Raw genomic sequence first — 18261 nt, 5'->3', positions numbered from 1 at the left:
CAGGGGTGTGCCCGAGCAGCGACCCTCCCCAGCTCTAGCCCAACTTCTACTTACCTGCCAGGTGAGATACTATAATCATGAAGGTGCTTCTCCCAGGGCAAGGCTCACCCATTGCACTCTGGATGTGCTGCCCCTGCGATTTCCCCAAATGTGGGAAACTTGACTGCATAATTTGTGTTTCCCCTGGTCGGCTCTCGTATAATTCAGATCTCTTTGTCTCAGGTCTCTCTCCAGCCTAGTTTGCTGTCTGTTTCCACTTCTCTTTTCTTAAGCCGCTCCATTCTATGGCCTTGCGCACTATCCTTACTTCTCCCGTCTGCTTACTTTGTGCCTTCCAATACACAATGCAAACTACAGGTAGTGCTGCAGGGCCCACACCCTTTTACTTGCCGTACAGAGCAGCTCTGGAGCTGTTACAGTGCCCAGCTACTGCAAGAAATCAGCTTGAATGCTTCAGGGGCTGGGGCATAGCCAACATGAGCCCCACACCGAAGGAGAATGGAGGTGTTTAATGCGAACTAGGGGTCATCCAAGCGCCGCAAAAGGCCGCCATGCCCTGCACGCCCCTTTTCTCTTTTTATATGCAGACGAGGGTTGAAGCCAACTTTGACCCACTGCTTGGATGACATCACCATATGCAAATCCATCTGCTGCAGGCCTTCCCCCAGGAATGCTTGCACTAGTTGTTGCATTTGGTTTGTTGTTTGGGGGTGCTTCAGTATTAGGCAGCCTTCTGCCCTCCCATGTTCATCTGAAAATATGTGTTCTCCCTGCAGTTGTTGTCCCCAGATGAGAGTTCCCTTATGCTGCCTCAGTTGAATCTCCTTTACTTGACAGAGATGTGCCTGAGCAGCGGCCCTCCCCAGCCCTATCCCAAATCATACTTATTTTGCATAGGAGATACCATGGTCATGAAGATTATTCTCCCAGTGTGAGGTTCATTCATTGCATTCTGGGTATGCTGACCCCTGTGATTTCCCCAAATGTGGGAAACTCGACAGCATTATTTGTGGTAGTGGGGGACTGTGTTTGTGTTTTCCTCTGGTCAGCTCTGGTAAAAGTCAGATTTCTTTGTCTCAGATCTTCCTCTAGCCTTGTTCTTCTTTCGAGAATTCCCTTGTGCTGCCTCAGTTGGATCTCCTTCACTTGACAGGGGGGTACCCGAGCAGCGACCCTCCCCAGCTCTAGCCCAACTCCTACTTACCTGCCAGGTGAGATACTATGATCACGTAGGTGCTTCTCCCAGGGCAAGGCTCACCCATTGCACTCTGGGTGTGCTGCTCCTGCGATTTCCCCAAATGTGGGAAACTTGACTGCATAATTTGTGTTTCCCCTGGTCGGCTCTCGTATAATTCAGATCTCTTTGTCTCAGGTCTCTCTCCAGCCTAGTTTGCTGTCTGTTTCCACTTCTCTTTTCTTAAGCCGCTCCATTCTATGGCCTTGCGCACTATCCTTACTTCTCCCGTCTGCTTACTTTGTGCCTTCCAATGCACAATGCAAACTACAGGTAGTGCTGCAGGGCCCACACCCTTTTACTTGCCGTACAGAGCAGCTCTGGAGCTGTTACAGTGCCCAGCTACTGCAAGAAATCAGCTTGAATGCTTCAGGGGCTGGGGCATAGCCAACATGAGCCCCACACCGAAGGAGGGTGGAGGTGTTTAATGCGAACTAGGGGTCATCCAAGCGCCGCAAAAGGCCGCCATGCCCTGCACGCCCCTTTTCTCTTTTCATATGCAGACGAGGGTTGAAGCCAACTTTGACCCACTGCTTGGATGACATCACCATATGCAAATCCATCTGCTGCAGGCCTTCCCCCAGGAATGCTTGCACTAGTTGTTGCATTTGGTTTGTTGTTTGGGGGTGCTTCAGTATTAGGCAGCCTTCTGCCCTCCCATGTTCATCTGAAAATATGTGTTCTCCCTGCAGTTGTTGTCCCCAGTGAGAGTTCCCTTATGCTGCCTCAGTTGAATCTCCTTTAATTGACAGAGATGTGCCTGAGCAGCGGCCCTCCCCAGCCCTATCCCAAATCAAACTTATTTTGCATAGGAGATACCATGGTCATGAAGATTATTCTCCCAGTGTGAGGTTCATTCATTGCATTCTGGGTATGCTGACCCCTGTGATTTCCCCAAATGTGGGAAACTCGACAGCATTATTTGTGGTAGTGGGGGACTGTGTTTGTGTTTTCCTCTGGTCAGCTCTGGTAAAAGTCAGATTTCTTTGTCTCAGATCTTCCTCTAGCCTTGTTCTTCTTTCGAGAATTCCCTTGTGCTGCCTCAGTTGGATCTCCTTCACTTGACAGGGGGGTACCCGAGCAGCGACCCTCCCCAGTTCTAGCCCAACTCCTACTTACCTGCCAGGTGAGATACTATGATCACGTAGGTGCTTCTCCCAGGGCAAGGCTCACCCATTGCACTCTGGGTGTGCTGCTCCTGCGATTTCCCCAAATGTGGGAAACTTGACTGCATAATTTGTGTTTCCCCTGGTCGGCTCTCGTATACTTCAGATCTCTTTGTCTCAGGTTTCTCTCCAGCCTAGTTTGCTGTCTGTTTCCACTTCTCTTTTCTTAAGTGCCTTCCAATGCACAATGCAAACTACAGGTAGTGCTGCAGGGCCCACACCCTTTTACTTGCCGTACAGAGCAGCTCTGGAGCTGTTACAGTGCCAAGCTGCTGCAAGAAATCAGCTTGAATGCTTCAGGGGCTGGGGCATAGCCAACATGAGCCCCACACCGAAGGAGGGTGGGGGTGTTTAATGCGAACTAAGGGTCATCCAACGCCGCAAAAGGCCGCCATGCCCTGCATACCCCTTTTCTCTTTTCATATGCAGATGAGGGTTCCAGCCAACTTTGGCCCACTGCTTGGATGACATCACCGTATGCAAATCCGTCTTCTGCAGAACTTCCCCCAGGAATGCTTGTACTAGTTGTTGCATTTGGTTTGTTGTTTGGGGGTGCTTCAGTATTAGGCAGCCTTCTGCCCTCCCATGTTCATCTGAAAATATGTGTTCTCCCTGCAGTTGTTGTCCCCAGATGGGAGTTCCCTTGTGCTGCCTCAGTTGAATCTCCTTTACTTGACAGAGATGTGCCTGAGCAGCGGCCCTCCCCAGCCCTATCCCAAATCATACTTATTTTGCATAGGAGATACCATGGTCATGAAGATTGTTCTCCGAGGGTGAGGTTCATTCATTGCATTTTGGGTATGCTGACCCCTGTGATTTCCCCAAATGTGGGAAACTCGACTGCATTATTTGTGGTAGTGGGGGCTGTGTTTGTGCTTTCCTCTGGTCAGCTCTGGTAAAAGTCAGATTTCTTTGTCTCAGATTTTCCTCTAGCCTTGTTCTTCTTTCGAGAGTTCCCTTGTGCTGCCTCAGTTGGATCTCCTTCACTTGACAGGGGGGTACCCGAGCAGCAACCCTCCCCAGCTCTAGCCCAACTCCTACTTACCTGCCAGGTGAGATACTATGATCATGAAGGTGCTTCTCCCAGGGCAAGGCTCACCCATTGCACTCTGGGTGTGCTGCTCCTGCGATTTCCCCAAATGTGGGACACTTGACTGCATAATTTGTGTTTCCCCTGGTCGGCTCTTATATAATTTAGATCTCTTTGTCTCAGGTCCCTCTCCAGCCTAGTTTGCTGCCTGTTTCCACTTCTCTTTTCTTGAGCCGCTCCCTTCTATGCCCTTGTGCACTATCCTGACTTCCCCGTCTGCTTACTTTGTGCCTTCCAACGCACAATGCAAAATACAGGTAGTGCTGCAGGGCCCACACCCTTTTACTTGCTTTACAGAGCAGCTCTGGAGCTGTTACAGTGCCCAGCTGCTGCAAGAAATCAGCTTGAATGCTTCAGGGGCTTGGGCATAGCCAACATGAGCCCCACACCGAAGGAGGGTGGAGGTGTTTAATGCGAACTAGGGGTCATCCAAGCGCCGCAAAAGGCCGCCATGCCCTGCACACCCCTTTTTTATTTTCATATGCAGACGAGGGTTGAAGCCAACTTTGACCCACTGCTTGGATGACATCACCATATGCAAATCCATCTGCTGCAGGCCTTCCCCCAGGAATGCTTGCACTAGTAGTTGCATTTGGTTTGTTTTTTGGGGGTGCTTCAGTATTAGGCAGCCTTCTGCCCTCCCATGTTCATCTGAAAATATGTGTTCTCCCTGCAGTTGTTGTCCCCAGATGAGAGTTCCCTTGTGCTGCCTCAGTTGAATCTCCTTTACTTGACAGAGATGTGCCTGAGCAGCGGCCCTCCCCAGCCCTATCCCAAATCATACTTATTTTGCATAGGAGATACCATGGTCATGAAGATTGTTCTCCCAGGGTGAGGTTCATTCATTGCATTCTGGGTATGCTGACCCCTGTGATTTCCCCAAATGTGGGAAACTCGACTGCATTATTTGTGGTAGTGGGGGACTGTGTTTGTGCTTTCCTCTGGTCAGCTCTGGTAAAAGTCAGATTTCTTTGTCTCAGATCTTCCTCTAGCCTTGTTCTTCTTTCGAGAGTTCCCTTGTGCTGCCTCAGTTGGATCTCCTTCACTTGACAGGGGGTGCACGAGCAGCAATCCTCCACAGCTCTAGCCCAACTCCTACTTACCTGCCAGGTGAGATACTATGATCTTCACTGTTAGGGCAATCAGGATGTGGAATTCCCTGCCAGGGAAGGTGGTAATGGCGGACTCTGTAATTGGATTTAAAAAAGGAATGGATACATTTCTGAATGAAAAAGCTATCCAAGGTTATAATACTTAAAATATCAACATGGTTAATCCGGGGGTAACATGAGTTATAGTAGCTAACTAGTCATAAAACATTATTCAGCAAGTATGTAGAATCATCACAACTTAAAACAGGTTGAACACGATGGGCAATTTGCCTCTATTCAACCTCAAAAACTATGTTACTATATGTTACTATATTACTATGTTACTGTAGTATACAGAACACCACAATGTAATGAGCAGTGATAGTGAGCACTGATGAGGATACTAAAACTGACACTGAGCAGCAAGATGCAGCACTGGACTATTAGTAATGTACTGTAGTATGCTGAGCACCACAATGCAGCACAAGACAATGAGCAGTGATACTGAGCACTGATGAGGATACTACTGAGAACTGACACTGAGCAGGAGAGACACACTACTAGTATTACTGAGCAGCAATAAGTAACCACTGATACTGAGCACTGATATGGAGATTTCCACTGAGAGAACATAGCCACGTCCTCTCCGCTCTCTCTTCAATGCACGAGTAAAAATGGCGGCAACGCGCAGCTCTTTATATGGAATCCGAATCTCGCGAGAATCCGACAGCGGGATGATGACATTTTCCCTTGTTCAGGTTTTCCGAGTAAGGCGGGAACAACGGAGCCTGCCTCGGACCAGTGTAAACCACGTGGAGTTCGTCGGGAATTCGGTTCTCTGAGAACCGAACCCGCTCCTCTATATATACTATATTACTATGTTACTGTAGTATACAGAACACCACAATGCAATGAGCAGTGATAGTGAGCACTGATGAGGATACTAGAACTGACACTGAGCAGCAAGATGCAGCACTGGACTATTAGTAATGTACTGTAGTATGCTGAGCACCACAATGCAGCACAAGACAATGAGCAGTGATACTGAGCACTGATGAGGATACTACTGAGAACTGACACTGAGCAGGAGAGACACACTACTAGTATTACTGAGCAGCAATAAGTAACCACTGATACTGAGCACTGATATTGAGATTTCCACTGAGAGAACATAGCCACGTCCTCTCCGCTCTCTCTTCAATGCACGAGTAAAAATGGCAGCAACGCGCAGCTCTTTATATGGAATCCGAATCTCGCGAGAATCCGACAGCGGGATGATGACATTTTCCCTTGTTCAGGTTTTCCGAGTCAGGCGGGAACAACCGAGCCTGCCTCGGACCAGTGTTAACCACGTGGAGTTCGTGGGGAATTCGGTTCTCGGAGAACCGAACCCGCTCCTCTCTACCTTATACCCATCAATTTTTTTATTTTCAGTCTAAGCCCCTGCAGTTTTCTGTAAGCATCTGCTTCGCTATGATGATCAACAAGTCACAAGGGCAAACACTCAGGGCTTGAGGCGTAGATCTTAGGACCAGCTGCTACAAGCATGGCAGAGGTGTCACTATCACTGGTGAGACCCAGAGAGGTGGCGAGGGAGATTGTAATGCAGTGCGCGCAGATAAACAGCGCAATGGTAAAAAGGAGGCATGGTTTCATAGGTAGGGGCGTGGCCTGGTGGCCTGAATCTACATTTTGTTGCTCCGGGAGTCCCGGGGGTTGGGGGCTGCACCCGGGGACTAGTGTGTGAGCGGTGCTGGCTCCTGCACAGTGACAGGGCATGGCCACCCAGCATGACGCCTCCCTTCTTGACCATGCTGTAATTGCAGTCGCACTGCAGTTCAGCGTGATCATAAAAAATGGTGTAGGCTCCTGCTGGTGCAGACTGTAGAGAAAAGCTGCTGTGACCACGCCCCCTGTGTCTCCTCCGTTGCAGACCCCATTTTGAAGCCTTGCCCCCGGACTAAGAGAAAAGAATGCCCTTGCGCACTATCCTGACTTCTCCTCCCGTCTGCTTAATTTGTGCCTTCCAACGCACAATGCGAACAACAGGTGGTGCTGCAGGGCCCACACTCTTTTACTTGCCTTACAGAACAGCTCTGGAGCTGTTACAGTGCCCAGCTGCTGCAAGAAATCAGCTTGAATGCTTCAGGGGATGGGGCATGGCCAACATGAGCCCCACACCAAAGGAGGGTGGGGGTGTTTAATGCGAACTAGGGGTCATCCAAGCACTGCAAAAGGCCGCCATGCCCTGCATGCCCCTTTACTCTTTTCATATGCAGATGAGGGTTCCAGTCAACTTTGACCCACTGCTTGGATAACATCACCATATGCAAATCCGTCTGCTGCAGACCTTCCCCCAAGAGTGCTTGTACTAGTTGTTGCATATGGTTTGATATTTGATGGTGCTTCAGTATTAGGCAGCCTTCCGCCCTCCCATGTTCATCTGAAAAGATGTGGTCTCCCTGCAGTTGTTGTCCCCAGATGAGAGTTCCCTTGTGCTGCCTCAGTTGAATCTCCTTTACTTGACAGAGATGTGCCTGAGCAGCGGCCCTCACCAGCCCTATCCCAAATCATACTTATTTTGCATAGGAGATACCATGGTCATGAAGATTGTTCTCCCAGGGTGAGGTTCATTCATTGCATTCTGGGTATGCTGACCCCTGTGATTTTCCCAAATGTGGGAAACTCGACTGCATTATTTGTGGTAGTGGGGGACTGTGTTTGTGCTTTCCTCTGGTCAGCTCTGGTAAAAGTCAGATTTCTTTGTCTCAGATCTTCCTCTAGCCTTGTTCTTCTTTCGAGAGTTCCCTGGTGCTGCCTCAGTTGGATCTCCTTTACTTCACAGGGGGGAACCCGAGCAGCGACCCTCCCCAGCTCTAGCCCAACTCCTACTTACCTGCCAGGTGAGATACTATGATCATGAAGGTGCTTCTCCCAGGGCAAGGCTCACCCATTGCACTCTGGGTGTGCTGCCCCTGCGATTTCCCCAAATGTGGGAAACTTGACTGCATAATTTGTGTTTCCCCTGGTCGGCTCTCGTATAATTCAGATCTCTTTGTCTCAGGTCTCTCTCCAGCCTAGTTTGCTGTCTGTTTCCACTTCTCTTTTCTTCAGCCGCTCCCTTCTATACCCTTGTGCACTATCCTGACTTCTCCCCCAGTCTGCTTACTTTGTGCCTTCCAATGCACAATGCAAACTACAGGAAGTGCTGCAGGGCCCACACCCTTTTACTTGCCTTACAGAGCAGCTCTGGAGCTGTTACAGTGCCCAGCTGCTGCAAGAAATCAGCTTGAATGCTTCAGGGGATGGGGCATGGCCAACATGAGCCCCACACCAAAGGAGGGTGGAGGTGTTTAATGCGAACTAGGGGTCATCCAAGCACCGCAAAAGGCCGCCATGCCCTGCACGCCCATTTTCTCTTTTCATATGCAGATGAGGGTTGAAGCCAACTTTGACCCACTGCTTGGATGACATCACCGTATGCAAATCCGTCTTCTGCAGAACTTCCCCCAGGAATGCTTGCACTAGTTGTTGCATTTGGTTTGTTGTTTGGGGGTGCTTCAGTATTAGGCAGCCTTCTGCCCTCCCATGTTCATCTGAAAATATGTGTTCTCCCTGCAGTTGTTGTCCCCAGATGAGAGTTCCCTTGTGCTGCCTCAGTTGAATCTCCTTTACTTGACAGAGATGTGCATGAGCAGCGGCCCTCCCCAGCCCTATTCCAAATCATACTTATTTTGCATAGGAGATACCATGGTCATGAAGATTGTTCTCCCAGGGTGAGGTTCATTCATTGCATTTTGGGTATGCTGACCCCTGTGATTTCCCCAAATGTGGGAAACTTGACTGCATTATTTGTGGTAGTGGGGGACTGTGTTTGTGCTTTCCTCTGGTCAGCTCTGGTAAAAGTCAGATTTCTTTGTCTCAGATTTTCCTCTAGCCTTGTTCTTCTTTCGAGAGTTCCCTTGTGCTGCCTCAGTTGGATCTCCTTCACTTTACAGGGGGGTACCCGAGCAGCGACCCTCCCCAGCTCTAGCCCAACTCCTACTTACCTGCCAGGTGAGATACTATGATCATGAAGGTGCTTCTCCCAGGGCAAGGCTCACCCATTGCACTCTGGGTGTGCTGCCCCTGCGATTTCCCCAAATGTGGGAAACTTGACTGCATAATTTGTGTTTCCCTTGGTCGGCTCTCGTATAATTCAGATCTCTTTGTCTCAGGTCTCTCTCCAGCCTAGTTTGCTGTCTGTTTCCACTTCTCTTTTCTTCAGCCGCTCCCTTCTATACCCTTGTGCACTATCCTGACTTCTCCTCCCGTCTGCTTACTTTGTGCCTTCCAATGCACAATGCAAACTACAGGTAGTGCTTCAGGGCCCACACCCTTTTACTTGCCTTACAGAGCAGCTCTGGAGCTGTTACAGTGCCCAGCTGCTGCAAGAAATCAGCTTGAATGCTTCAGGGGATGGGGCATGGCCAACATGAGCCCCACACCAAAGGAGGGTGGGGGTGTTTAATGCGAACTAGGGGTCATCCAAGCACTGCAAAAGGCCGCCATGCCCTGCATGCCCCTTTTCTCTTTTCATATGCAGATGAGGGTTCCAGTCAACTTTGGCCCACTGCTTGGATAACATCACCATATGCAAATCCGTCTGCTGCAGACCTTCCCCCAGGAGTGCTTGTACTAGTTGTTGCATATGGTTTGATATTTGATGGTGCTTCAGTATTAGGCAGCCTTCCGCCCTCCCATGTTCATCTGAAAAGATGTGGTCTCCCTGCAGTTGTTGTCCCCAGATGAGAGTTCCCTTGTGCTGCCTCAGTTGAATCTCCTTTGCTTGACAGAGATGTGCCTGAGCAGCGGCCCTCACCAGCCCTATCCCAAATCATACTTATTTTGCATAGGAGATACCATGGTCATGAAGATTGTTCTCCCAGGGTGAGGTTCATTCATTGCATTCTGGGTATGCTGACCCCTGTGATTTTCCCAAATGTGGGAAACTCGACTGCATTATTTGTGGTAGTGGGGGACTGTGTTTGTGCTTTCCTCTGGTCAGCTCTGGTAAAAGTCAGATTTCTTTGTCTCAGATCTTCCTCTAGCCTTGTTCTTCTTTCGAGAGTTCCCTGGTGCTGCCTCAGTTGGATCTCCTTCACTTCACAGGGGGGAACCCGAGCAGCGACCCTCCCCAGCTCTAGCCCAACTCCTACTTACCTGCCAGGTGAGATACTATGATCATGAAGGTGCTTCTCCCAGGGCAAGGCTCACCCATTGCACTCTGGGTGTGCTGCCCCTGCGATTTCCCCAAATGTGGGAAACTTGACTGCATAATTTGTGTTTCCCCTGGTCGGCTCTCGTATAATTCAGATCTCTTTGTCTCAGGTCTCTCTCCAGCCTAGTTTGCTGTCTGTTTCCACTTCTCTTTTCTTCAGCCGCTCCCTTCTATACCCTTGTGCACTATCCTGACTTCTCCTCCCGTCTGCTTACTTTGTGCCTTCCAATGCACAATGCGAACTACAGGTAGTGCTGCAGGGCCCACACCCTTTTACTTGCCTTACAGAGCAGCTCTGGAGCTGTTACAGTGCCCAGCTGCTGCAAGAAATCAGCTTGAATGCTTCAGGGGCTGGGGCATAGCCAACATGAGCCCCACACCAAAGGAGGGTGGAGGTGTTTAATGCAAACTAGGGGTCAGCCAAGCGCCGCAAAAGGCCACCATGCCCTGCACGCCCCTTTTCTCTTTTCATATGCAGACGAGGATTGAAGCCAACTTTGACCCACTGCTTGGATGACATCACCATATGCAAATCCATCTGCGGCAGGCCTTCCCCCAGGAATGCTTGCACTAGTTGTTGCATTTGGTTTGTTGTTTGGGGGTGCTTCAGTATTAGGCAGCCTTCTGCCCTCCCATGTTCATCTGAAAATATATGTTCTCCCTGCAGTTGTTGTCCCAAGATGAGAGTTCCCTTGTGCTGCCTCAGTTGAATCTCCTTTACTTGACAGAGATGTGCATGAGCAGCGGCCCTCCCCAGCCCTATTCCAAATCATACTTATTTTGCATAGGAGATACCATGGTCATGAAGATTTTTCTCCCAGGGTGAGGTTCATTCATTGCATTTTGGGTATGCTGACCCCTGTGATTTCCCCAAATGTCGGAAACTTGACTGCATTATTTGTGGTAGTGGGAGACTGTGTTTGTGCTTTCCTCTGGTCAGCTCTGGTAAAAGTCAGATTTCTTTGTCTCAGATTTTCCTTTAGCCTTGTTCTTCTTTCGAGAGTTCCCTTGTGCTGCCTCAGTTGGATCTCCTTCACTTTACAGGGGGGTACCCGAGCAGCGACCCTCCCCAGCTCTAGCCCAACTCCTACTTACCTGCCAGGTGAGATACTATGATCATGAAGGTGCTTCTCCCAGGGCAAGGCTCACCCATTGTACTCTGGGTGTGATGCTCCTGCGATTTCCCCAAATGTGGGAATCTTGACTGCATAATTTGTGTTTCCCCTGGTCGGCTCACGTATAATTCAGATCTCTTTGTCTCAGGTCTCTCTCCAGCCTAGTTTGCTGTCTGTTTCCACTTCTCTTTTCTTCAGCCGCTCCCTTCTATACCCTTGTGCACTATCCTGACTTCTCCTCCCATCTGCTTACTTTGTGCCTTCCAATGCACAATGCAAACTACAGGTAGTGCTGCAGGGCCCACACCCTTTTACTTGCCTTACAGAGCAGCTCTGGAGCTGTTACAGTGCCCAGCTGCTGCAAGAAATCAGCTTGAATGCTTCAGGGGCTGGGGCATAGCCAACATGAGCCCCACACCGAAGGAGGGTGGAGGTGTTTAATGCGAACTAGGGGTCATCCAAGCACCGCAAAAGGCCGCCATGCCCTGCACGCCCCTTTTCTCTTTTCATATGCAGATGAGGGTTGAAGCCAACTTTGACCCACTGCTTGGATGACATCACCGTATGCAAATCCATCTTCTGCAGAACTTCCCCCAGGAATGCTTGCACTAGTTGTTGCATTTGGTTTGTTGTTTGGGGGTGCTTCAGTATTAGGCAGCCTTCTGCCCTCCCATGTTCATCTGAAAATATGTGTTCTCCCTGCAGTTGTTGTCCCCAGATGAGAGTTCCCTTGTGCTGCCTCAGTTGAATCTCCTTTACTTGACAGAGATGTGCCTGAGCAGCGGCCCTCACCAGCCCTATCCCAAATCATACTTATTTTGCATAGGAGATACCATGGTCATGAAGATTGTTCTCCCAGGGTGAGGTTCATTCATTGCATTCTGGGTATGCTGACCCCTGTGATTTTCCCAAATGTGGGAAACTCGACTGCATTATTTGTGGTAGTGGGGGACTGTGTTTGTGCTTTCCTCTGGTCAGCTCTGGTAAAAGTCAGATTTCTTTGTCTCAGATCTTCCTCTAGCCTTGTTCTTCTTTCGAGAGTTCCCTGGTGCTGCCTCAGTTGGATCTCCTTCACTTCACAGGGGGGAACCCGAGCAGCGACCCTCCCCAGCTCTAGCCCAACTCCTACTTACCTGCCAGGTGAGATACTATGATCATGAAGGTGCTTCTCCCAGGGCAAGGCTCACCCATTGCACTCTGGGTGTGCTGCCCCTGCGATTTCCCCAAATGTGGGAAACTTGACTGCATAATTTGTGTTTCCCCTGGTCGGCTCTCGTATAATTCAGATCTCTTTGTCTCAGGTCTCTCTCCAGCCTAGTTTGCTGTCTGTTTCCACTTCTCTTTTCTTCAGCCGCTCCCTTCTATACCCTTGTGCACTATCCTGACTTCTCCTCCCGTCTGCTTACTTTGTGCCTTCCAATGCACAATGCGAACTACAGGTAGTGCTGCAGGGCCCACACCCTTTTACTTGCCTTACAGAGCAGCTCTGGAGCTGTTACAGTGCCCAGCTGCTGCAAGAAATCAGCTTGAATGCTTCAGGGGCTGGGGCATAGCCAACATGAGCCCCACACCAAAGGAGGGTGGAGGTGTTTAATGCAAACTAGGGGTCAGCCAAGCGCCGCAAAAGGCCACCATGCCCTGCACGCCCCTTTTCTCTTTTCATATGCAGACGAGGATTGAAGCCAACTTTGACCCACTGCTTGGATGACATCACCATATGCAAATCCATCTGCGGCAGGCCTTCCCCCAGGAATGCTTGCACTAGTTGTTGCATTTGGTTTGTTGTTTGGGGGTGCTTCAGTATTAGGCAGCCTTCTGCCCTCCCATGTTCATCTGAAAATATATGTTCTCCCTGCAGTTGTTGTCCCAAGATGAGAGTTCCCTTGTGCTGCCTCAGTTGAATCTCCTTTACTTGACAGAGATGTGCATGAGCAGCGGCCCTCCCCAGCCCTATTCCAAATCATACTTATTTTGCATAGGAGATACCATGGTCATGAAGATTTTTCTCCCAGGGTGAGGTTCATTCATTGCATTTTGGGTATGCTGACCCCTGTGATTTCCCCAAATGTCGGAAACTTGACTGCATTATTTGTGGTAGTGGGAGACTGTGTTTGTGCTTTCCTCTGGTCAGCTCTGGTAAAAGTCAGATTTCTTTGTCTCAGATTTTCCTTTAGCCTTGTTCTTCTTTCGAGAGTTCCCTTGTGCTGCCTCAGTTGGATCTCCTTCACTTTACAGGGGGGTACCCGAGCAGCGACCCTCCCCAGCTCTAGCCCAACTCCTACTTACCTGCCAGGTGAGATACTATGATCATGAAGGTGCTTCTCCCAGGGCAAGGCTCACCCATTGTACTCTGGGTGTGATGCTCCTGCGATTTCCCCAAATGTGGGAATCTTGACTGCATAATTTGTGTTTCCCCTGGTCGGCTCACGTATAATTCAGATCTCTTTGTCTCAGGTCTCTCTCCAGCCTAGTTTGCTGTCTGTTTCCACTTCTCTTTTCTTCAGCCGCTCCCTTCTATACCCTTGTGCACTATCCTGACTTCTCCTCCCATCTGCTTACTTTGTGCCTTCCAATGCACAATGCAAACTACAGGTAGTGCTGCAGGGCCCACACCCTTTTACTTGCCTTACAGAGCAGCTCTGGAGCTGTTACAGTGCCCAGCTGCTGCAAGAAATCAGCTTGAATGCTTCAGGGGCTGGGGCATAGCCAACATGAGCCCCACACCGAAGGAGGGTGGAGGTGTTTAATGCGAACTAGGGGTCATCCAAGCACCGCAAAAGGCCGCCATGCCCTGCACGCCCCTTTTCTCTTTTCATATGCAGATGAGGGTTGAAGCCAACTTTGACCCACTGCTTGGATGACATCACCGTATGCAAATCCATCTTCTGCAGAACTTCCCCCAGGAATGCTTGCACTAGTTGTTGCATTTGGTTTGTTGTTTGGGGGTGCTTCAGTATTAGGCAGCCTTCTGCCCTCCCATGTTCATCTGAAAATATGTGTTCTCCCTGCAGTTGTTGTCCCCAGATGAGAGTTCCCTTGTGCTGCCTCAGTTGAATCTCCTTTACTTGACAGAGATGTGCATGAGCAGCGGCCCTTCCCAGCCCTATTCCAAATCATACTTATTTTGCATAGGAGATACCATGGTCATGAAGATTGTTCTCCCAGGGTGAGGTTCATTCATTGCATTTTGGGTATGCTGACCTCTGTGATTTCCCCAAATGTGGGAAACTTGACTGCATTATTTGTGGTAGTGGGGGACTGTGTTTGTGCTTTCCTCTGGTCAGCTCTGGTAAAAGTCAGATTTCTTTGTCTCAGATTTTCCTCTAGCCTTGTTCTTCTTTCGAGAGTTCCCTTGTGCTGCCTCAGTTGGATCTCCTTCACTTTACAGGGGGGTACCCGAGCAGCGACCCTCCCCAGCTCTAGCCCAACTCCTACTTACCTGCCAGGTGAGATACTATGATCATGAAGGTGCTTCTCCCAGGGCAAGGCTCACCCATTGCACTCTGGGTGTGCTGCTCCTGCGATTTCCCCAAATGTGGGAAACTTGACTGCATAATTTGTGTTTCCCCTGGTCGGCTCTCGTATAATTCAGATCTCTTTGTCTCAGGTCTCTCTCCAGCCTAGTTTGCTGTCTGTTTCCACTTCTCTTTTCTTGAGCCGCTCCCTTCTATGCCCTTGCGCACTATCCTGACTTCTCCTCCTGTCTGCTTACTTTGTGCCTTCCAACGCACAATGCGAACTACAGGTAGTGCTGCAGGGCCCACACCCTTTTACTTGCCTTACAGAGCAGCTCTGGAGCTGTTACAGTGCCCAGCTGCTGCAAGAATTCAGCTTGAATGCTTCAGGGGCTGGGGCATAGCCAACATGAGCCCCACACCAAAGGAGGGTGGAGGTGTTTAATGCAAACTAGGGGTCAGCCAAGCGCCGCAAAAGGCCACCATGCCCTGCACGCCCCTTTTCTCTTTTCATATGCAGACGAGGGTTGAAGCCAACTTTGACCAACTGCTTGGATGACATCACCATATGCAAATCCATCTGCGGCAGGCCTTCCCCCAGGAATGCTTGCACTAGTTGTTGCATTTGGTTTGTTGTTTGGGGGTGCTTCAGTATTAGGCAGCCTTCTGCCCTCCCATGTTCATCTGAAAATATATGTTCTCCCTGCAGTTGTTGTCCCAAGATGAGAGTTCCCTTGTGCTGCCTCAGTTGAATCTCCTTTACTTGACAGAGATGTGCATGAGCAGCGGCCCTCCCCAGCCCTCTTCCAAATCATACTTATTTTGCATAGGAGATACCATTGTCATGAAGATTTTTCTCCCAGGGTGAGGTTCATTCATTGCATTTTGGGTATGCTGACCCCTGTGATTTCCCCAAATGTGGGAAACTCGACTGCATTATTTGTGGTAGTGGGAGGCTGTGTTTGTGATTTCTTCTGGTCAGCTCTGGTAAAAGTCAGATTTCTTTGTTTCAGATTTTCCTTTAGCCTTGTTCTTCTTTCGAGAGTTCCCTTGTGCTGCCTCAGTTGGATCTCCTTCACTTAACAGGGGGGTGCCCGAGCAGCGACCCTCCCTAGCTCTAGCCCAACTCCTACTTACCTGCCAGGTGAGATACTATGATCATGAAGGTGCTTCTCCCAGGGCAAGGCTCACCCATTGCACTCTGGGTGTGCTGCCCCTGCGATTTCCCCAAATGTGGGAAACTTGACTGCATAATTTGTGTTTCCCCTGGTCGGCTCTCGTATAATTCAGATCTCTTTGTCTCAGATCTCTCTCCAGCCTAGTTTGCTGTCTGTTTCCACTTCTCTTTTCTTCAGCCGCTCCCTTCTATACCCTTGTGCACTATCCTGACTTCTCCTCCCGTCTGCTTACTTTGTGCCTTCCAATGCACAATGCAAACTACAGGTAGTGCTGCAGGGCCCACACCCTTTTACTTGCCTTACAGAGCGTCTCTGGAGCTGTTACAGTGCCCAGCTGCTGCAAGAAATCTGCTTGAATGCTTCAGGGGATGGGACATGGCCAACATGAGCCCCACACCAAAGGAGGGTGGAGCAGAAGGCTGCCTAATACTGAAGCACCCCCAAACAACAAACCAAATGCAACAACTAGTGCAAGCATTCCTGGGGGAAGGCCTGCCGCAGATGGATTTGCATATGGTGATGTCATCCAAGCAGTGGGTCAAAGGTGGCTTCAACCCTCGTCTGCATATAAAAACAGAAAAGGGGCGTGCAGGGCATGGTGGCCTTTTGCGGCGCTTGACTGACCCCTAGTTTGCATTAAACACCTCCACCCTCCTTCGGTGTGGGGCTCATGTTGGCTATGCCCCAGCCCCTGAAGCATTCAAGCTGATTTCTTGCAGCAGCTGGCCACTGTAACAGCTCCAGAGCTGCTCTGTAAGGCAAGTAAAAGGGTGTGGGCCCTGCAGCACTACCTGTAGTTTGCATTGTGCATTGGAAGGCACAAAGTAAGCAGACGGGAGGAGAAGTCAGGATAGTGCACAAGGGTATAGAAGGGAGCGGCTGAAAAAAAGAGAAGTGGAAACAGACAGCAAACTAGGCTGGAGAGAGACCTGAGACAAAGAGATCTGAATTATACGAGAGCCGACCAGGGGAAACACAAATTATGCAGTCAAGTTTCCCACATTTGGGGAAATCGCAGGAGCAGCACACCCAGAGTACAATGGGTGAGCCTTGCCCTGGGAGAAGCACCTTCATGATCATAGTATCTCACCTGGCAGGTAAGTAGGAGTTGGGCTAGAGCTGGGGAGGGTCGCTGCTCGGGTACCCCCCTGTAAAGTGAAGGAGATCCAACTGAGGCAGCACAAGGGAACTCTCGAAAGAAGAACAAGGCTAAAGGAAAATCTGAGACAAAGAAATCTGACTTTTACCAGAGCTGACCAGAAGAAATCACAAACACAGCCTCCCACTACCACAAATAATGCAGTCAAGTTTCCCACATTTGGGGAAATCACAGGGGTCAGCATACCCAAAATGCAATGAATAAACCTCACCCTGGGAGAAAAATCTTCATGACCATGGTATCTCCTATGCAAAATAAGTATGATTTGGAATAGGGCTGGGGAGGGCCGCTGCTCATGCACATCTCTGTCAAGTAAAGGAGATTTAACTGAGGCAACACAAGGGAACTCTCATCTGGGGACAACAACTGCAGGGAGAACATATATTTTCAGATGAACATGGGAGGGCAGAAGGCTGCCTAATACTGATGCACCCCCAAACAACAAACCAAATGCAACAACTAGTGCAAGCATTCCTGGGGGAAGGCCTGCCGCAGATGGATTTGCATATGGTGATGTCATCCAAGCAGTGGGTCAAAGTTGGCTTCAACCCTCGTCTGCATATGAAAAGAGAAAAGGGGCGTGCAGGGCATGGCGGCCTTTTGCGGTGCTTGGATGACCCCTAGTTCGCATTAAACACCTCCACCCTCTTTTGGTGTGGGGCTCATGTTGGCCATGCCCCATCCCCTGAAGCATTCAAGCAGATTTCTTGCAGCAGCTGGGCACTGTAACAGCTCCAGAGCTGCTCTGTAAGGCAAGTAAAAGGGTGTGGGCCCTGCAGCACTACCTGTAGTTTGCATTGTGCATTGGAAGGCACAAAGTAAGCAGACGGGAGGAGAAGTCAGGATAGTGCACAAGGTTATAGAAGGGAGCGGCTGAAGAAAAGAGAAGTGGAAACAGACAGCAAACTAGGCTGGAGAGAGACCTGAGACAAAGAGATCTGAATTATACGAGAGCCGACCAGGGGAAACACAAATTATGCAGTCAAGTTTCCCACATTTGGGGAAATCGCAGGGGCAGCACACCCAGAGTGCAATGGGTGAGCCTTGCCCTGGGAGAAGCACCATCATGATCATAGTATCTCACCTGGCAGGTAAGTAGGAGTTGGGCTAGAGCTGGGGAGGGTCTCTGCTCGGGCACCCCCCTGTCAAGTGAAGGAGATCCAACTGAGGCAGCACAAGGGAACTCTCGAAAGAAGAACAAGGCTAGAGGAAGATCTGAAACAAAGAAATCTGACTTTTACCAGAGCTGACCAGAGGAAAACACAAACACAGTCCCCCACTACCACAAATAAAGCAGTCGAGTTTCCCACATTTGGGGAAATCACAGGGGTCAGCATACCCAGAATGCAATGAATGAACCTCACCCTGGGAGAATAATCTTCATGACCATGGTATGTCCTATGCAAAATAAGTATGATTTGGGATAGAGCTGGGGTGGGCCGCTGCTCAGGCACATCTCTGTCAAGTTAAGGAGATTCAACTGAGGCAGCACAAGGGAACTCTCATCTGGGGA

At 49.8% G+C, this 18261-nt stretch overlaps 25 non-coding genes and 3 pseudogenes across 25 annotated transcripts; 24 read left to right on the top strand and 4 right to left on the bottom strand.

Annotated features, from left to right (window-relative positions):
• The first annotated feature begins 46 nt into the window (after window positions 1-46).
• On the top strand, window positions 47-209 carry LOC135029849 (U1 spliceosomal RNA). The gene has a single exon (XR_010225935.1). It is a non-coding gene; the product is annotated as a U1 spliceosomal RNA (small nuclear RNA).
• A 671-nt stretch (window positions 210-880) lies between these two features.
• On the top strand, window positions 881-1044 carry LOC135029758 (U1 spliceosomal RNA). Its single transcript, XR_010225853.1, has one exon. It is a non-coding gene; the product is annotated as a U1 spliceosomal RNA (small nuclear RNA).
• Window positions 1045-1196: 152 nt separating this feature from the next.
• LOC135029825 (U1 spliceosomal RNA) lies at window positions 1197-1359 on the top strand. Its single transcript, XR_010225914.1, has one exon. It is a non-coding gene; the product is annotated as a U1 spliceosomal RNA (small nuclear RNA).
• A 670-nt stretch (window positions 1360-2029) lies between these two features.
• Window positions 2030-2193, top strand: LOC135029764 (U1 spliceosomal RNA). Its single transcript, XR_010225859.1, has one exon. It is a non-coding gene; the product is annotated as a U1 spliceosomal RNA (small nuclear RNA).
• A 152-nt stretch (window positions 2194-2345) lies between these two features.
• On the top strand, window positions 2346-2508 carry LOC135029827 (U1 spliceosomal RNA). Its single transcript, XR_010225916.1, has one exon. It is a non-coding gene; the product is annotated as a U1 spliceosomal RNA (small nuclear RNA).
• A 614-nt stretch (window positions 2509-3122) lies between these two features.
• LOC135029946 (U1 spliceosomal RNA) lies at window positions 3123-3284 on the top strand. The gene has a single exon (XR_010226018.1). It is a non-coding gene; the product is annotated as a U1 spliceosomal RNA (small nuclear RNA).
• Window positions 3285-3437: 153 nt separating this feature from the next.
• On the top strand, window positions 3438-3579 carry LOC135029835 (U1 spliceosomal RNA; annotated as a pseudogene).
• A 691-nt stretch (window positions 3580-4270) lies between these two features.
• On the top strand, window positions 4271-4434 carry LOC135029760 (U1 spliceosomal RNA). The gene has a single exon (XR_010225855.1). It is a non-coding gene; the product is annotated as a U1 spliceosomal RNA (small nuclear RNA).
• Window positions 4435-7153: 2719 nt separating this feature from the next.
• Window positions 7154-7317, top strand: LOC135029793 (U1 spliceosomal RNA). The gene has a single exon (XR_010225887.1). It is a non-coding gene; the product is annotated as a U1 spliceosomal RNA (small nuclear RNA).
• Window positions 7318-7469: 152 nt separating this feature from the next.
• On the top strand, window positions 7470-7632 carry LOC135029785 (U1 spliceosomal RNA). Its single transcript, XR_010225879.1, has one exon. It is a non-coding gene; the product is annotated as a U1 spliceosomal RNA (small nuclear RNA).
• A 674-nt stretch (window positions 7633-8306) lies between these two features.
• Window positions 8307-8470, top strand: LOC135029886 (U1 spliceosomal RNA). The gene has a single exon (XR_010225959.1). It is a non-coding gene; the product is annotated as a U1 spliceosomal RNA (small nuclear RNA).
• A 152-nt stretch (window positions 8471-8622) lies between these two features.
• On the top strand, window positions 8623-8785 carry LOC135029800 (U1 spliceosomal RNA). Its single transcript, XR_010225894.1, has one exon. It is a non-coding gene; the product is annotated as a U1 spliceosomal RNA (small nuclear RNA).
• Window positions 8786-9459: 674 nt separating this feature from the next.
• Window positions 9460-9623, top strand: LOC135029782 (U1 spliceosomal RNA). Its single transcript, XR_010225876.1, has one exon. It is a non-coding gene; the product is annotated as a U1 spliceosomal RNA (small nuclear RNA).
• Window positions 9624-9775: 152 nt separating this feature from the next.
• Window positions 9776-9938, top strand: LOC135029784 (U1 spliceosomal RNA). The gene has a single exon (XR_010225878.1). It is a non-coding gene; the product is annotated as a U1 spliceosomal RNA (small nuclear RNA).
• Window positions 9939-10612: 674 nt separating this feature from the next.
• Window positions 10613-10776, top strand: LOC135029763 (U1 spliceosomal RNA). The gene has a single exon (XR_010225858.1). It is a non-coding gene; the product is annotated as a U1 spliceosomal RNA (small nuclear RNA).
• Window positions 10777-10928: 152 nt separating this feature from the next.
• Window positions 10929-11080, top strand: LOC135029869 (U1 spliceosomal RNA; annotated as a pseudogene).
• Window positions 11081-11765: 685 nt separating this feature from the next.
• LOC135029771 (U1 spliceosomal RNA) lies at window positions 11766-11929 on the top strand. The gene has a single exon (XR_010225865.1). It is a non-coding gene; the product is annotated as a U1 spliceosomal RNA (small nuclear RNA).
• A 152-nt stretch (window positions 11930-12081) lies between these two features.
• LOC135029783 (U1 spliceosomal RNA) lies at window positions 12082-12244 on the top strand. Its single transcript, XR_010225877.1, has one exon. It is a non-coding gene; the product is annotated as a U1 spliceosomal RNA (small nuclear RNA).
• A 674-nt stretch (window positions 12245-12918) lies between these two features.
• Window positions 12919-13082, top strand: LOC135029762 (U1 spliceosomal RNA). Its single transcript, XR_010225857.1, has one exon. It is a non-coding gene; the product is annotated as a U1 spliceosomal RNA (small nuclear RNA).
• A 152-nt stretch (window positions 13083-13234) lies between these two features.
• On the top strand, window positions 13235-13386 carry LOC135029868 (U1 spliceosomal RNA; annotated as a pseudogene).
• Window positions 13387-14071: 685 nt separating this feature from the next.
• On the top strand, window positions 14072-14235 carry LOC135029932 (U1 spliceosomal RNA). The gene has a single exon (XR_010226004.1). It is a non-coding gene; the product is annotated as a U1 spliceosomal RNA (small nuclear RNA).
• A 152-nt stretch (window positions 14236-14387) lies between these two features.
• On the top strand, window positions 14388-14550 carry LOC135029796 (U1 spliceosomal RNA). The gene has a single exon (XR_010225890.1). It is a non-coding gene; the product is annotated as a U1 spliceosomal RNA (small nuclear RNA).
• A 674-nt stretch (window positions 14551-15224) lies between these two features.
• Window positions 15225-15388, top strand: LOC135029754 (U1 spliceosomal RNA). Its single transcript, XR_010225849.1, has one exon. It is a non-coding gene; the product is annotated as a U1 spliceosomal RNA (small nuclear RNA).
• Window positions 15389-15540: 152 nt separating this feature from the next.
• LOC135029781 (U1 spliceosomal RNA) lies at window positions 15541-15703 on the top strand. Its single transcript, XR_010225875.1, has one exon. It is a non-coding gene; the product is annotated as a U1 spliceosomal RNA (small nuclear RNA).
• An 828-nt stretch (window positions 15704-16531) lies between these two features.
• On the bottom strand, window positions 16532-16694 carry LOC135029816 (U1 spliceosomal RNA). Its single transcript, XR_010225905.1, has one exon. It is a non-coding gene; the product is annotated as a U1 spliceosomal RNA (small nuclear RNA).
• A 152-nt stretch (window positions 16695-16846) lies between these two features.
• LOC135029744 (U1 spliceosomal RNA) lies at window positions 16847-17010 on the bottom strand. The gene has a single exon (XR_010225840.1). It is a non-coding gene; the product is annotated as a U1 spliceosomal RNA (small nuclear RNA).
• Window positions 17011-17684: 674 nt separating this feature from the next.
• Window positions 17685-17847, bottom strand: LOC135029806 (U1 spliceosomal RNA). The gene has a single exon (XR_010225899.1). It is a non-coding gene; the product is annotated as a U1 spliceosomal RNA (small nuclear RNA).
• Window positions 17848-17999: 152 nt separating this feature from the next.
• LOC135029749 (U1 spliceosomal RNA) lies at window positions 18000-18163 on the bottom strand. Its single transcript, XR_010225845.1, has one exon. It is a non-coding gene; the product is annotated as a U1 spliceosomal RNA (small nuclear RNA).
• Window positions 18164-18261: the final 98 nt, after the last annotated feature.

Source organism: Pseudophryne corroboree, unplaced genomic scaffold, assembly GCF_028390025.1.
Source record: "Pseudophryne corroboree isolate aPseCor3 unplaced genomic scaffold, aPseCor3.hap2 scaffold_493, whole genome shotgun sequence".
NCBI lineage: Eukaryota > Metazoa > Chordata > Amphibia > Anura > Myobatrachidae > Pseudophryne > Pseudophryne corroboree.
The sequence above is the reverse complement of the archived record's forward strand: the minus strand, read 5'-3'. Positions and strand labels throughout refer to the sequence as shown.